The 18,456-nt window shown below is 44.6% G+C and overlaps 1 long non-coding RNA gene across 2 annotated transcripts; it reads left to right on the plus strand.

The window, feature by feature from the left end:
• Positions 1-591: 591 nt before the first annotated feature.
• Positions 592-3,896, plus strand: LOC142257754 (uncharacterized). 2 transcript variants are annotated; one of them, XR_012727650.1, is made up of 3 exons: positions 592-679; positions 1,935-2,054; positions 2,176-3,896. It is a non-coding gene; the product is annotated as an uncharacterized LOC142257754 (long non-coding RNA). The 2 variants fall into 2 exon arrangements; XR_012727651.1 differs by lacking the exon at positions 592-679 and adding an exon at positions 1,153-1,238.
• Positions 3,897-18,456: the final 14,560 nt, after the last annotated feature.

Genomic DNA, 18,456 nt, shown 5'->3' on the forward strand with positions numbered 1-18,456 from the left:
ATATTCATGATCTAGTGAATATTACATGGCTCTGCAATTATATCTAATTTTTGATCCAGTGGTTCACTATTAAATGTAATGATTTTTATAAAAAAAAACAAAATAAAAAGGAAACAATTTTGTATAGATGATTTATTTTGTGCTGACTGGCTGAATAGAACTGGAAGCGCTGTGATCACAGCTTGTTGGCTGCGCCTGAATCTTCACCCAGATCACTGCTCTATGCTGAGTCCTGGAATCATTGATGGACGGGACCTGTGTTGTGTTTGATTTGTGGGCAGTTTTCCCAGAGCTGTCCACCCTAATTGGCCTATTATGGCATGTGATTGGGGGTGGGGGTGATACACAACCAGGCTATAGTGATTTTCTCAATGAGGAGAAACAGCGTGCTTTTTACCCTGCTATGTAAACAGATTAGCAACTGGGACGGCTGTGACTGGTCCTCTGTGAGCATGTGACATGGACTCTGAGGCAGCAATATGCGAGTAGATGAACACGAGGAGTGTGTCATTCTGGTTGATGGGCGGATCTCCAGTGGAGGGTAGCATTGATTGGCCCCTTCAGAGCATATGACTTGTAACTGGAGGAAGTAGGAAGTGAACGCTGTCTCCACGTGGATTTTGCAGAGGCTGGGCACGCTCTGAACAGCACAGGGAGCCCCAACTACATGCTGGTATATGTGAGTAACAGGCTTCATTGAGATATTCTAACTGCTGACATGTACTATAGAGCTGTGAATGTATTGTGATGGACTCTTCATTCACCTTTCATCATGCAGAGTTTTAAACTTATTTGGACCAGGACATGCCAATTGCAACCTGAGGGGTATGTTTTGACTTTAGAGATATATGCAGCACCATATTCCATAGGACTCTAGTCCATTTATCTACACGGACACTGAAAAGGAAAAAGCTTGCTGAAGGGGAATTATGAATGGGCATGTTTTTAATAGGTATTTTTGATTATATGGGCACATAGGTGTTTCTGGCTTTGAGTTGATGGACCTCTATGTGTTATTCTCCTCCTATGCACCCTCCGGAGATCTGTATCTCCTTCTGCCATGATTATTGACTGTGAGATTCCTGATGGTAATTACACCTGAAAATATGAACTGTTTGGGACACAAAATTCTTTTAATTTTTCAGGTGACATCATCATTCATCTTGAATATACAGCATTGTCCCGAATGAGATGACAAAAATTTGAAAAATATTTCTATAACGGGAATTCTCTGTTCGGTAATATCCACGCTAATATTTTGTGGAACTCTGTGTTACCTGGCAATTCTTGGAGACTAAAGATACGACAGCACCAGAGGAGACTATAATAGTCATTTGTACAATCTGAAGATCATTTGTTTGATGTACTCTGTTTGGGGAGATTACAAAAACTATGTCTGTATTCACTGTATGATTGGAGTATAATGTATAAATTAATTGTATTTTTCTATACTACTTTTTGATGACCCCTGAAGAACCTTCTATTTGAAGGGGAAACGCGTCGGGTCAATTAGGGGTAGAAGGTTGACAGCCTCCTCACTAATATAGGAAGTGGCAGTATATATGGAATTATATCTCAGTGCAGAACTGACTAATTTAGGGTAAAAGTGCTGCCTTTAGGGATCTTGACTGTAGGACCCTTGACTATTGGACTGTTTAGGGATATATTTTTATATTGCGCCTTACTGACATTTGTTCTTGCTCCTTAATTGGGGTAACACATAGGACTAGAATAATAAGGGGGATATATGTTGGAATCTTTGTATGGCACCAATGAATATTTTCTATATAATGTGGAAGTGTTTTTAAATGCTTTTGTTAATAAAAATTGATAATTTTTAAATTAAGGAGTTTTTAGTCTGTGAACTAGGTAACTGGATCACTTTACCATCATGTATCACAAAATACTGATTATTATATCTCAACAAACTCTAGGACTTGTTATTATCTCCAATCAGTGACCGATCTCCCCTCCTGACTATACTGGGATAACACATCCCCACCATCCAGACCCCTGATCTACTGCCGTCCACATCCCAGTAATGACGTCCTGAGGTAAATCCCCTCCTGCTCATCACCTGATTACACTGGAATCTCTCTGCTGTTTCTGGATGATTCTGCTCCTCTTCTGTGCTGGTTACACACAGGTTACAGTTCATCTTTCTTCCTTTCATAGGCTTCATCCAGCATCTGCACCCGATGTCCCTGATGTTCCCCTGCTGAACAGTAAATACAGATACAAGCCTCGTCCTCAGTGCAGTAATACACCAGGATCTTCTTATGGACAGAACATTTGCTTTTCTCCAGAGAAGTGCTGGGATCAGATAAGACGTGTTCTGGTGATTTGCTGTGAGCCCTCAGATGTTTCTCACACAGAGAAGCCTCACAGTGTAGACAGGATCTAACAGCAGGTACAGGAGAGTCCACACAGTAAGTGCAGCAGATCCCGGTGATCTCCTCTTGTATCTTCATATCGCAGAACGTTTCCTGGTTACTCAGAAAGAACAAGTTCCTCATCAGCGCCGGCCGCTCCTGAAACTCTTCTCTGCATTCAGGACAGGAATAAACTCCAGACCCGTCCTGTGTATCCAGCGCACGATCAATACAGACCCGGCAGAAGTTGTGTCCACATCTCAGCATTACAGGATCCTTAAAAATAGATAAACAGATGGAGCAGAGCAGCTCGTCACTCAGATCAGCAGACGCCATGGCTGACGGAGGAAAACAGAAATGAAAGTGTCTGATACTCAGAAAGCAAAGGTCGAGTATAACTATGTAGACACCGGGAGCGGCAGAATTGTAACAAGTATTCAGTCCTCTAAATTTGATGTATGACTATGTATTTGTATTTTTATAATATCTATTTTAAGCTATTTCTCTAAAGAATGGACAACAATCTGTATCTTTGCATATTTATTAAATCTATGCCTTATTTCAATAGCTATTTGCCTTTTTATACACTCGCTGTGAGCGCATCGCCTTGTGTTTGTCCTCCGGGAGGTGCAGGGCTCCGGCGCAGCAGGGGTAGATGCGCTGGCCTGTTGCATAGCAACGGGAGACACGTCTCTCCGACGGTCCTGGGCCTGAAAACCTTTGTTGTCGGAGCACGGCACAATGTGCATGCGCCGTTACATCCGCTCACATGACCGCAGTGTACAGCCCCGTGTGTCACGTGTGCGCTCCATTTGCTAGCGCTGGTGGAGCGCAACATTTATCAGTGCTATTAATTGGCTATGAAAGAGGTAGTAGCCAGGTATACTGACGTCACCCTCACTCCCAAACTTATCTTAATGTTTTGATCGGTCACAGCTGTTTTGATAGACACGTGTTTTCCACTCGATTATGATTGGTAAACAAGTTCTTTATATACCTACGTGTTAAACATTCTAACCACACCTCCTAATGAAGATATCATTGTTGAAACATATGTTGAGGTGACCAGACGTGGCTGGATTACTCTCCGTGTAAGTTGCATTAACCCTTCATTGGACACTTTCTATGCTTGTAGGTTGGTATATGCAATTGATGCCTTTATGCACTATGCTAAATGCTTTTATTCACACCTGAAAGGTAGCAAGATTAGCATTGCATGTTCTAAACCGGCAAACTGTGGTCACAAGTTCAGCACTTTATGTGTATTTCTAGTATACACCATATAAGATCTATATGTGCTTTAATAAATTGCTATCTTCTATGTGACCATATTGGACCACATCTAGTCCTAAGCTAATTATAAATGTTCGGTTGCAAGTGCAAATTTATGAACATGACCCTATAATCTCAATAAATAAATACAATCTTAATGCCACACTGTTGGTATATACGGTCATGTTCATGTTTATGATTGAATAACCTGCTACCTTCTGGTAAACAGCAGGATTGTATTTGTGTTTTAAACTGTCTATGTTTGCATTTTTGTATGTCAAATTTTGCTTAATAAAGTAACATTTTAGCCGAATACTTTTGAGAATTTATTTATGTGCATATTGGATTTACTGTCTAATTCTTGCAAATTTTGATGCACAGAGCAGGAATATATTCCCCGACACCTGCAGAGAAAGTGCCAGAAGAATGCGAACGAGTCAGAGCGCAAAGCTTTAGTAGAAGAAGCCCGGAGCAATAAAAAAGTGCTAATAAGCTACAGCATCATCTCATTCCAAGAGCTGGCGTCACTCCAGCTCCCCCCCCCCCCACCCCGCCCAGATGGAGCAGCTAATGGCATTCCTGGAGCTGAGGGGGTCCGTCATCAAGAATAAGCCCTTAGCCACGGAACGGTAAGTGTGGAATATGCTGCGCGGGGGTAGCTTTTATTGCAAAAAGGCAAGCAGCTTGTAAACGGAAATTACTGTGCGGGGGAAGAGTTCACTGCACAGGGGCAAGCACTGCATGGGCGGAGATTACTGTGCAGGGGTGGAGTTTAATGCACAGAGGTGAATGTGATCTTTTTCCCTTCAATCCTGATTTAACGGCAGAGGCGGCAGAGACAGTCCGGTGAGTTCCTCAGGGTTTTCTGTATTTCTGTCTGTATATACAGTGCATTAGGAGCATAATTAGTTCCGGGAGCTCTTAAACCAAGTTACTCCTATCAAAGCGAATTTTCCCATAGGAAATAATTGAAGTGAAGACAATTCGTTCCACAACCCAAAAATATTTACTGTATGTATACAAACTTATTACAGTAATACAAAATAATGTCCTGTATTCATATAAAATGATTACAGTCACTAATACAAAATACTGACAGTAACAATCATCAACCTAATCACACTGCACCTTAGGCCCATGGCTTCAGCGGCATTGTTGAGTATGCACCCACAATCCCGCAGGGAAAAGGGGAGGTGCACTATAGAGAGATAATGTACGGTACAAATATGACAACCTTTATTCTAGACACAAAAGCCCCCGATCTATTCTCCCGAAAATATGGGCAGAACGGAGCCAAGTGTGCGGCAGGAATATACTGCACAGGCAGATTACAGGCAATGTGCTGCAGACAGCGCTGTATTCAGTAATAAAAAAAATAGTGATACACAACAAAAAACAGCTGGTTTTACAGGCGGTATAAAATCTTTCCCCCACAACACAGGGTAATAATATAGACCTCTTTCAAGAGATTGTAATGAGAGAAATGCGTTCTTTAAAATATCCAACCTTACCAGATAATGTATCTAAAAATGAGCTAAAAGCTTTGAAAAGAATCCAACAACTAGAAAATCTCACCATCAGAAAAGCGGATAAAGGGGGTGCTACGGTGTTTCTAGACACATTATTTGACTGAAGCACAGACACAGCTGGGTAATACAGACATCAGGTATTAAAAAGTGATCCCACCTCAAAATTTAAAGAAAAATTACGTGGATTTTTTAATAGACAAGTGACTTCAGGCTTTTTGTCAAAAAAATAGAGCAGAGAAATTGTTGCCATTATTTCCTAGCAAACCACACTGGTATACGGTCCCTAAGATTCATAAATCTATAACAGCACCACCCGGTCGACCCATCGTGTCGGGGATCGGTTCTTTTACAGAACCATTATCAAAATACTTGGATTGGCTACTACACCCATTGTTAATCTGTATTCCATCGTATGTAAAAGATACGGATGATTTAGTCCATCATCTAGACAATTTTGAATGGCAAACATCTTTCAAGTGGGTATCCCTTGATATTGAAAGTCTGTTCACTAGGATCCCACAACAATTAGCGGTGGAGGTCATAGTGGACAGAGTAGTAAAAATAGGGAAAAAAACAGCTCAAATTAAATGTATAGAAGAAGCTTTACATCTGGTACTCGCCCATAATGCCTTCAACTTTGGTAATACTTGGTATTTGCAACGTAGTGGAGTGGCCATGGGGACCCCAGTTGCAAGCACTTTAGCTAATTTATTTTTGGCAACAGTAGAGGAAGATCTAATATAGGATATAAAAAATCCATATATAAAGCATATTAAAAAATACCTGCGTTTCGTGGATGACGCTTTAATTATATGGGATGGGGATAGCCTGAAGTCATTTGTCTCATTTAAATTCAACAAATAGAACATGTTTTTCATTTATTTGGAGACCAGAGCATCGAATTTCTTGATGTAAAGTTGTCTGTATGTGAAGGTAAAATAACAAGGGAACTATATAGAAAGCCCACAGCGGTCAATATGTTATTGCATCACAACAGTGCACACCCTGCACACGTGTTAAAATCCGTACCTTTTAGCCAATTTTTAAGAGTATACAGAATAAACAATGATGTGACCAAATTAGCTGAATGAGCTCAGAGGTTTCAAGAGCGAGGTTATTCTCCCGCAGAAATAAATGGCACACAAAAACGGGCTGAAGAAAAAATCCTTCAGAAAAAATCTAGAAAAACATCTTTTGATAATAAAGGTAGTCAAAAACTTTGTAATAAAAATCAAGAGCATTTTGTTTTCAGCTTTAAATACGGTCCAATGGACAGAATAATTAGATCTATTAACAAAAATTGGCACATCATTGAAAAGGAAAAAGAATTAGCTGTTATAGCAAATAACAAGCCTTTAATTACATACAGACGCACAAGAAATATAGGGGATCTGCCTGTCAAACGCTAATGTGGTGCCCTGGACAAGCCAGGGCATCACAGGAACAACAACAACATCACACCCCGCACCCCGGCTAGGCACATCTAAGCCAGACAAAATCCTTGCTGCCTTCCTCCAGGGGCTGATGTCCACACCAGGGGGGTGGAGCCAGGCGGTTGGTCTCCGCCCACCAAGGAGTTCACAGTCCTGGAGGCAGGAAGAGGAAGTTCAGTGCAGTTTAGAGTTAAGTTCCAAGAGGGAAAGGGAGAGGAGTGTATTTTGGAGAAGTAGCAAAGGAGCAACTGTCTGACCATGTCCGGGTGCGTGGCCCGGGCACAAACAGCAAGGTTGGCAGACGGTGGTGACCGTCTGCAGGAAAGGCCGATTGGAGTGAACCGTAAGGACCGGGGAAGGGCGGTGGCCCGCCGGTATTGGATCGGGAAACAAAGAGAAGCCAGCACCGTTCGGCAGGGCCTACGGACCCCGACCAGGCTAGGAGTCGCCGTTAGAAAGGTCAAATCCGTTAGCGAAGGGAACCTCCAGGGTTTCCCAGCAGTCAAGACCCGATAGAAGGCAACAGCTCAAACCGTGAAGGGAAACAGTCACCGCCAAGGCTACAGTTCCCAGGGCCAGAGCCTGCGGGCAAAAGGGGCTCCCTCAGCATCCATCCGAGCTGGGGAGCGGGTTACCGGTGGGAAGCCATCAGTACCAACAACGTTCTAAAGGTGCAGGGAAAGACGGGTCCCATCAACCTTCCGGGAGCAGAAACCACCGCAGCAGTCAGTGGGCCTCGTCCATCCAGCCGTGTGTTTTACCAAGGACTTTGCATTCATCATTGGCTGAGTGAGTGAGTACTACCGTGCCGTGCGGCACCGCGCTGGCCCCGCGACCCTGCACCTCACCAGGTCCCGTTACCCACCTGCCACGCATACCTCCCTCACCGGGCCCTGGGACAACCAATCCCCCTACCCACGGAGGGGAAGAAACCAACATCCAAGCTGCTCCCTGTCATCGCTCCCGGGATCCCCGTCCAGAGCAGCGGTGGTGTCACAACCTCACCACAACCGTGGGTGGCGTCACGGAAAATAAATCCCCAAAACCAATCCCCTTTTCACTCACGGGCGAGGAGCGCCGCTCAAGTCCCCGGGATTTGGTCCTCCGCTTGAGCCACCGAGCAGCCAGCAAGCAAGCAGTAGCAAGCGCCGGACCCGAGCAGTGGGTGAGCGCAGCGTCCCCTCCCCGCCCGAGACACTATATTCCCCCTAACACTTGGCTACATCGTATGGGACCAGTGGGAAACCATAAATGCGGCAGTTGCTCGTTCTGCCGATTTCACATTACAGATAAGGCATTTAGAATAGGTGATGTTTGGCACACCACAAAACAGTCACATGCAAAACAAAAATGGTGGTCTATGATCTTTTGTCCATGTGGACAGTACTATATTGGAAAGACAATTAGACCACTATTTGTTCGCTTTAGAGAGCATCGTAATTCAATTTCTTCAGGGATAGGTGCCACAAAATTAATAAACCATATGAAAGAAACGCACAATGCGGATTGCAACTTACTTAGATTTGCTGGTTTAGAGCTGGTTCAAACACTAGCAAGGGGTGGAGACACCCATAAATTACTTCTCCAAAGGGAAGCACATTCTATTATAAAATACCATGCTATGGGCCCTTTGGGCTTGAACGATAAAAATGATCTGGAGGGGGGCGTGGCCTGACTGGAGCAAGGAGCAGACGTGAGGCTGGAGAGCTCTGCTAAAAAGTGAAAAAATCCGAAGGCATTTTAAAGCTCACCCAGCGGTGGGAGCTGTCCTCCGGTGACCCCAGCATTGAGGGACCCTCTGTGCAGCAAGCCCTGGGGCTGTGGAGAGTAGAAGTTGCGGCCTAGTCCACAAGCGGAAGCCTCGGCCTGGAGGAAAGCGCTGCCCAGACACAATAGCTCCCAGCAAACCTCCTCCCTCAGAGGTAAACAGAGCATTCTCCTGACCCCTCTCATCTCCCTGAACTGCCCAGGAGTCACTGTCTCAGGGATTTCTGCTAGTGAGCGGCTGCTGAGGCCATAGCCGACAGGGCCTTATCACCTGCAGCACCACTGCAAACAATCCTCCCCCCTGTGGTGACTTATCTACCGTATGTGATTGAGTCCTGGAGCTGGTGACTGGAAGCAGGGAAACGCTGTCCTGCAGAGCTTGTTTGTGACACTGAGGAGCAGATACCAGAAGAGGAGGTTCAAAGAACAAAGCTCTCCTTCAGCACCATTGTTTGAGACAGACAGCTACGTGCATGGGTGGTGGTGGGGGCTGTGGGGTGCCTGAGGCTAGAGGAACCCCGTAAATTAACAGGGTCAGACCTGCAGCAACTGCATAAAGAGAACTAGAGTTGCAGGCATACACCTCCCTTTTCCCCCTAGCATCAGCTTAAACAAATATTAACCAGATAAGGTCCAGTGCTCAGTGACTAAAGGCCCAGTCACACATAACGAGATCGCTAGCGAAATCGCTGGTGAGTCACGGTTTTGGTGACGCAGTTGCGATCTCCCTAGCGATCTCGTTATGTGTGACACCTACTAGCGATCAGGCCCCTGCTGTGAGGTCGCTAATCGTAGCTCAATGGTCCAGGCCATTTCTTCAAAGGCGATGTCCTGCTGGGCAGGGCACATAGCTGTGTGTGACACCTACAAACGACCTCATTGACGACAAGGAACTCAGACACAATAGGCGTGCATTATCGGTCACCTTTTCCACACCCTTCAGTTCCGATTGGTAGCCGCTAATGCGTTGTAGGTGGGATCGTAGTTGTGACTCCACCCGTATCATAGTCAACCCGGATTAAATAAAGGTGAAATGTATTGTGCTAACTAAAAAAAGTGTTGTCATGTACTATGCTAACTGATGTACTGCAATGTTTTTAGCTGCCCATTTAGTGTCCCAAATAATGTGCTGCCATGTTTTTTTTAAAAAGCAATGTGCCGCCATGTAGTGTGCTAACAGATGTGCTGTCATGTATTTTGAAAGGCAATGTGCCGCCATATAGTGTGCTAACTGATGTGCCGCCATGTAGTGTGCTAACTGATGTGCTGTCATGTAGTGTGATAACTGATGTGCTGTCATGTAGTGTGATAACTGATGTGCTGTCATGTAGTGTGATAACTGATGTGCTGTCATGTAGTGTGATAACTGATGTGCTGTCATGTAGTGTGATAACTGATGTGCTGTCATGTAGTGTGATAACTGATGTGCTGTCATGTAGTGTGATAACTGATGTGCTGTCATGTAGTGTGATAACTGATGTGCCGCCATGTAGTGTGCTAACTGATGTGCTGTCATGTAGTTTGCAAACTGATGTGCCGCCATGTAGTGTGCTAACTGATGTGCTGTCATGTCTTTTGAAAAGCAATGTGCCACCATGTAGTGTGCTAACATGTGCTGTCATGTATTTTGAAAAGCAATGTGCCGCCATATAGTGTGCTAACTGATGTGCCGCCATGTAGTGTGCTAACTGATGTGCTGTCATGTAGTGTGATAACTGATGTGCTGTCATGTAGTGTGATAACTGATGTGCCGTCATATAGTGTGCTAACTGATGTGCTGTCATGTCTTTTGAAAAGCAATGTGCCGCCATATAGTGTGCTAACTGATGTGCCGCCATGTAGTGTGATAACTGATGTGCTGTCATATAGTGTGATAACTGATGTGCCGTCATATAGTGTGCTAACTGATGTGCCGTCATATAGTGTGCTAACTGATGTGCCGTCATATAGTGTGCTAACTGATGTGCCGTCATATAGTGTGATAACTGATGTGCCGTCATATAGTGTGATAACTGATGTGCTGTCATATAGTGTGATAACTGATGTGCCGTCATATAGTGTGATAACTGATGTGCTGTCATATAGTGTGATAACTGATGTGCCGTCATATAGTGTGATAACTGATGTGCCGTCATATAGTGTGATAACTGATGTGCTGTCATATAGTGTGCTAACTACTGTGCTGTCATGTTTTGTAGGCGTGCATTGTGCGTCACCTTTTCCAAACCCTGTAGTTCAGATTTGGATCGTAGTTGAGACTCCACCCGGATTCAATAACGGTGACAACTTCATCATCCCTTTTCCGCGCCCCCTCTGTTGCGATTAATTGCCGCTACTGCGTGTCGATTGGACGTGTTTACCTTTCGGATCGTAGTTGTGACTCCACCCGATTCAATAAAGGCGACAAACATAGCACTTCAGTCATCCTTTGTTCCTGCTGGCATCTTGCTTTCAGCATCGTAGCTGCGACTCCACCCGGATTCTTTCGTCCCCTGCCTGGTTCGTTTCTTCTCCGTGGCGAGTTTTGGATCGCAGTTGCGATCTCACCGGATTCATCCGTCCCCGGTTCGTCTGGTCTTGGTTGCGTGGTGTTTTTGGGATCGCAGTAGCGACTCCACCCGGAGTTTATTCTTCAGACCGCTGTATTCCTTGGACATGGTAAGCTTCTTTTGGAGGTCTCTAACATACTTCCATTTTAATTTATAGGGCAAGGATTTATTTTTAATTACAGTATTTCAACCTTTTTTTGACACCTAAAGTATCATTAACAGGGGCGCTATACTATACGTGTTCATACTTGCATGTGTTATAGTGGCGTTCTTCTATATGTCCTCATACATGCATCAGTGGCCATTTTGTATCTCTGCTACTGCCACAGATAAAATAGGTGAACTTGGATTTTTAAGCGGGCGTGTCATGTGGGCGGACATTTCATGTGGGCGGACATTTAATGCGGTTGGACATTTTAGGGGAGCGGCCATTTTATGTGGGTTTCATGTGCCAAGACCTATAGTATCATTTAGAGTGCCTTTCTTCTATCTGTCCTCATACTTGCATGTGCAAACACGTATTGTGGCGTTCTTCTATATGTCCTATTTACTGGCGGCCATTTCATGTGGGCGAACATTTCATGCGGGTGGCCATTTTATGGGAGCTGCAATTTCATGGGAGCGAGCGGCCATGTTATGGTTTCTGCTTTGTCCAACAAGCACTACTGGTGTTCAAACGGTATTTTTTACTTTAACGAAATGTAACATATATGCTAACTTTTTGCTTGTATTTATTTCAGAGGCCGAATTATAATAGCGAGGAATTCATTCGAGAATTGATCGCTTTATATCGTTCGCTCCCATGCCTTTGGAGAATCAAATCTGCGGAATACAGCAACAAAATTAAAAAAAGGGAGGCCTATGCTCAATTAGTAGCCTTCTTCCAACAGCACAGCGAAGGCCAGGTGGTCACAGAGGCCATAGTCAAGAAAAAAAATCCAGGGGCTCCGGACTGTGTACAGAAAGGAGCTGAACAAGGTGGAGAAGTCCACGAAGTCTGGGGCAGGAACTGAAGATGTCTATGTGCCGTCACTATGGTACTTTGAACTGATGGAATTTACCAGGGACCAGGAGCTACCTCGACGAGCGCAACGTTCATTGCAGCCCAACCTGGATCCAGAGCACCGGAGGGATTCCCCTGTTGTAGATGTAAGTACCTTGTTTGCTTCTCAGTAAATAGCATTACAACTTTATATGTACATGCCATAGTCGAATAACGAATATTAACTATTTTTGCGCCAAATTTATTCTGCAGTTTACATAAATGATCCCTTCCAGTACAGATAAGTACACTCCTATAATATTTTACCCCCATTTATGACATTTCATATTATAATATGAATTATTTCAACTTTAACATTGATTTTCTGTTCCTGCAGCACCCACAGCCTGATTTAACGACAACTGAGGACAGACCCACTACTGCTGATGCGAGGGAGGAGGCAATTGAGGACTCAGCAGAACCAAGGCAACGTAAAGCTTCTAAAAGAAAGGCAACCCCAACGACATCTGCGGATCTGTTGACTTTGGCAAAGGAAATGTTAACTGTGCAAAAGACCGCTGTCACGGACACATTTGCAACCTTTACAGCAGACAGACTCAGCAAGGTGGATGCCGCACAAAGGGTCCACTGCGAGAGGGTTATTTTTGAGGCTCTGAGTAAGGCAGCAGTCGGGGAACTAAACGATACATCTGCTGTCTCTACTCGGGTGGAAATCCCACAGGCACTGTACAGTACACCTCAGATGAGGCATGTGACTACACCTTTCCACAATATGCCTTTCCAGCACCAAACGCCCCCCCCAGTATCCCATGAATGCTCCATCTTTTATGTCCCAACTCTATTCTCCCTCCAGGCCATGATCTGCCCCTTGTTTTAAAGATGACCCTTTTAAGTTAGAATCTTTATTATTATAATTGTTAGAATACATTTTTATGAATGTTAATAAAATTTGTTATTGCTTTAAACTTGCGTCTTGACTTTACAAATTCAGCAGAGAGTTATTATCAGGCCAACGAAAGCCCGCTTTATGTACCGCCCCACTGGCTGGAAAGGTGGGCCGGATCCGGGGACTCGAGCGGCGCTCCTTGACAGACAGTGAAAAGGGGATAGTTGTTGGGGATAATGTCCGTGACGCCACCCACGGTGTGGGGTGAAGGTGGACACCACCACTGCGTTGAAGGTGGCGTGCTTACGGAAGCGTGGTTGGGGCACAGCTTTGGTGTTAACCCCTCCGTGGCTAGGGGCGTTGTGTCCCGGGGCACAGTTGCGGGGAGAGATGGTGGTGGTCGCAGTGCTGCGGTGTTGTGCGGTGCTTTGGTACTCCTGATTAAGTCACTGAGTCTCTGGTAAACCAAAGAAGATGTAGAACGGGCGTCCCACAGCTGGCTGCAGCACTAGACAGTGTGACAGTCCCCTTTCTCATGCACCTAGCGTAAGAGGATCGTGTATGCGATCAACGTATTTGCGTTTAATCTTGATCGCACGTAGGTGTCACACGCAAATACGTCACTAACGATGCCGGATGTGCGTCACATATTCCAACTTGACCCAGACGACGGATTGGAAGATGTATTGAAGCGTGAAGCAGGCTTTAGTCGGGGCAATAGGCTGGTGGCATCTACAACTTGTGCAAAGCAAAGTGCCGCCATGAAGTGTGATAACAACTGTGCAACCATTGATTGTGCTAGCTAATGTGCTGCCGTGTAGTGTGCAAACTAATGTGCTGTCATGTATTGTTTTAAATAATGTGCTACCATGTAGTGTGCCTATTAATGTGCATGGTATAGATCAACAAAGAACGCAGTTGTGACTTTAATGGGGACGCTGAAAAAATCCAGAGCTGCATGCAGCTTTGGCAGCAGTATTACTTTGTTCCCTTTATGTTGTGACCAGGTCATTCATTCACAGCGCATCAGTGACCACATATCAGAGAACGGCAACGCAGATGCGTCTCCGCTACTGCGTGTTTGGGGGGGGAGGAAAGGGGGCGCAGTTGCGTCACTTACGTCGCCGATCCAATGCTATTGGCTGTCTCATTTGTGGCGGGCGGGTTCAATGTTGTGGCTGCGGCCTAGTCCTGCTATGGCGTCCAGAAGCAGATCTACATCGTGGGGGGGGGGGGGGGGGGAGGCCGAAGTGAGATATTTGATTAGAATGGTGGACAGCCGGGATTATTACTGTGCAGAACACCAGGATCATCCAGTCCGCCACAAGCAGGCAGTGCTGAGGAGGATCAGTCGGGGCCTGTGCCGAAAATTTGGGGTGCAGCGGTCTAGTACCCAAATCAGAAAAAAACTGGCAGATCTAAGGTACAGGTCAAGCAACCTTATTGCCAGCATCCGCTCACAGATCCAGCACCATCCTGGTGAGTGTTAACATTGCTTTACACACTATATGGCGGCTCAGTGGTTAACAGTATGTAGCGGCTCTGCGGTAAAAAGCAGTATATGGCGGCTCAGTGGTTAACACGGTATGTAGCGGCTCGCGCGCAGTCCGGAAGTCCCTTATGGAGGGAGGCGGCAACACGGTTATGCGCCTACACAATACCGGAAGTGATGTCATGGAAGATAGGATTGAATCAACGTGAACGGTTCTCCATTGGCTGGGTAAAACTATTTAAGCACAGACGTTTCCCCACCCTGACACGCCCCCTTTGATAAAGCAGCGGCGAAACGTACGTCAGGGGAGGTGGGACGCATGGTTTGATGGTCATCTTATAATGTAAGTACTTTATCCACAATCAAGGAATATGGACATCTGCCACTTTATACAGGTGAATGTGTCTTGCAATGGATTGATATTGTAAATGGGTACGGAGTAATGGATGTTTGATGCATACTGCACTGGTTAATATGCCTTTTCCGAAACATCTGCTGATGAGTCTGTGAATAAAGTGACCTCACTCAAAACTAAATTTGAACAGCTGTATCAACTATATAAAGCTAATATTAAGTCTTGGTGGGAGGTACAGTCATTGGACAACTACATACAGCAGAAGGTGGTACCTAGAGGACTCCGAATTCAATTAGTCCCTGCAGATAGGTGTAAGTCCCCTGAGCTCCTCAGAAAGTGGGAGGAGGAATCTATTGCATCCTCACTCCGCTTTATGACCCTTTTAAAGGGATGAGGAGAAGCTGACACTTGAACGAACTTCTTTGAAATTACAAGAACAAATTAACGAGACACTCAAATCTAAAACTGAGGGTGATTTCAAGACTAGGGAACTTTCTTTAAAGACATCAGTGGAAAAATATCGTACCACACTTAAAGACAGAAAGCACAAGAGGTTTGCCAGGGACCTGGCAGACTTCAGAGACAGACAGGCTTACAGCTTTCTGACTAAGACCACCCCTGTAGCAGAAATATCGTCAACTGACGGTGAAAGATCTGACACAGACTCAAGGTCATATCACCCCGGGGAATATAGACACCAACAGAGGAGACGATGGAGAGGTCAAGGAAATTGGAGACGAGGAAGAGGTTATGGATACCAGAACACAAGATACCAGAACGATGGGAATGCAGTAAGATCATACGCACCATCAGCATCTTCACCTTCTTACTCTGGTTCCTTAACTTCCTCCTCTTTTTTAGAACAAGGCAGAACCAACCATTACAACCTCCGAAGTGGGGTGGATATGAGACCCAAATAAACACTCTCACCACTAATCGTGAATTTGAGCTGCAAATAGTTAATCAATTTATACCCTCTCAACCAACGAAGAAAAAGTACTTAGAGCAGGGCTATCCTTCATACCCACCACACGTTTTGATTCGTTTAGTTGGGTAAAAGACGTCCATTTATTCATAAGAAAGCTGAAATGGAGGAAACACTTTGCGGTAGAGAATAAAAAGAGGAGTCAGCAACTAGGGGTACCTTTGGAGATGTTGGAAGACATTGACATTCTCATTGAACTTGAAAATGAAGGCACATGTAATATAGGTGAGGGTCCTTTTTCCACCCTAAAAAAGAAAAGTAAAAAAGCACCTCCCCTGGGTGACTATGCCAATCTCGATCTGTTTTGTAATATCGTTACAGATGAGATAAAAATGATTCATCCCAAAAGGCACGCGACAATACCTAATGTCACTATAGATGAGAGGGAAGCCATACGAGACCTAGAAAACAATACTAACATAGTAATCAAACCCTCAGACAAAGGGGGAAACATTGTGATCCTTGACCGAGAGACCTACGTAGGCATGTGTACCCAACTATTAAAAGATCATAATTCATATGAACTACTTTCAGGAGACCCTACCCCCCAGTACTATTTGCAGCTTAAACAAATATTAGACATGGCAAAACAAAAGAAACTCATTTCGGCTAATGAGTATGATTTCTTGTTACCGCGCCATCCCAAACTAGCTACATTTTATGCCATCCCTAAGATACACAAAGGAACCAACCCTATCAAGGGGAGACCAATAGTATCCGGAATTGACTCTTTAACTCAGAACAGTAGCACATATGTAGACCAGATATTGAGATCCTTTGTCACCAGCCTGCCGTCATATATACGTGACACCTTGGATTTGATGGCAAAAATAGAGGACATCACCCTTGAACAAAATATGATACTCACCTCAATTGATGTTGAGTCCCTTTACACGAGTATTCCTCACGACAAAGGGTTGGAAGCGGTAGATTATTTTCTCAGTATGCGTGGGAACCAAATGGTGGCACATAAGTTTATTGGAGAACTTCTGCAGTTTATCCTTACCAAAAACGCATTCATGTTTAACTCTAGATTCTACCACCAGCTCAGGGGCACAGCAATGGGGAGCCCGTGTGCCCCCACATATGCTAATTTGCTCCTGGGCTGGTGGGAGAATACTGTCGTCTTCAAGGATGATGGGGATAGCCACTGCTCCCGGATTTTTTTCTGGGGCAGGTATATAGACGACATACTGGTTATCTGGGACGGCAGTGTTCAATCTTTTAAAAAATTTGTGGAAGATCTTAATACGAACCAAATAGGTCTCAAATTCACTTACGAAATAGGGGGCGACAAACTTGCGTTTTTGGACATTTTTATCAAAAAGGATGCAGATGGTACTCTGCAGACTACTCTGTATAGAAAACCTAGTGCCACCAATAGTTTTCTTCACTGGGACAGTCACCATCCGGAAAATTTAAAAAGAGGCATTCCCAAGGGTCAATTCCTACGTATTCGTAGGAATTGTTCAGATAACCAGGAATTCAGGCGACAGGCCGGACAACTGACTAAAAGGTTTCTCGATAGGGGATACCCCAGAAATGTTGTCCATAAGGCTTTTAATTTTGCAGCAGCTAGGGATAGACACGAATTGTTAAACAACAAGACATCGAAGGAAACAAAAGGGATGACTAGACTAGTGGGTACTTTTGACGACCAAAACAACCAAGTAATGAAAATCCTCAGAAAGTACTGGGGTATTTTAAAACAAGACCCAGACCTGAAGGATAACATTCTCCCCTACCCATCAGTTACGTTCCGCAAAGGCCGCAACCTGAGGGATAGTGTGGTCAAAAGCCATTATGTGCCACCGGAGATGCACGGTAGCGCATGGCTTAGGTCACGTAATAATGGCACCTTTCGATGTGGGGCCTGTAAGTTCTGCAAATTTATCTCCCCATCCAACACATTTCAAAGTGCTAAAACAGGAAGAACATACTCTAACAGAAATTTTGCCAATTGTCGGACCCAAGGCGTTATCTATCTCCTCAGCTGTGGCTGTCCAAAAAACTATATTGGCAAAACCAAGAGACAATTTCGAGTACGTATTGGTGAACACGTTGGTGACGTTCGTAACCAACGTGATACACCAATAGCACGGCATATTAATCAGCATCATGCAGGTAAAATGGAAGGTGCCCTCTTTAAATCCATAGAGACGGTACCGGAACCTGAGAGGAAAGGCGACTGGGATGTTCTTTTGTTGCAAAGAGAGGCGAGATGGATTTTTTGGATGGACTCTGTACATCCTGATGGCCTAAATGAAATAAGCTTTACGCCCTTTATCCAGTAACAAACTGTTACCTAGTCATTATTTTTAGGAATACTGTGTCTGTAGTAGACCTTCCAGATAAATAATTAGACCCACAAAAACCAAAGAGGGGTCAGCAGTTGCGGTAATGAATTTACTGGCAATGTGTATATCTTATCATTGTATTGCATACATAGGTCCGCTATGTGCCATCTTTGAGCAATAACAAATTATCCTTATAATTTTCTACACTATTCATCCGTGACTGGGTGGCAATAACTATGTCCAATGTTCTTATAACCAGTTGCCTACATGGGTTCATTACTGTTTGCACCAGGCATGGTTTTAACTTTGGTTAAAAACCTCCCCTTTAATTTCAGGTATAGGCACCGCCCCCTGACTGTTCTAATGGCGATACCTTGTCACATAAAGATTCTCTATGGTCCCCTGTTTCACGCTCTGTTACCCCTTACGTGAGCGTATGGCAAGTTTAGCCTATATAGCTTTACCACATCTTATGGCCACGCAAGCGCTATGATGTGCCGACAGCACTACTCGTCA

This window comes from Anomaloglossus baeobatrachus, chromosome 12 (genome assembly GCF_048569485.1).
Source record: "Anomaloglossus baeobatrachus isolate aAnoBae1 chromosome 12, aAnoBae1.hap1, whole genome shotgun sequence".
Lineage (NCBI taxonomy): Eukaryota > Metazoa > Chordata > Amphibia > Anura > Aromobatidae > Anomaloglossus > Anomaloglossus baeobatrachus.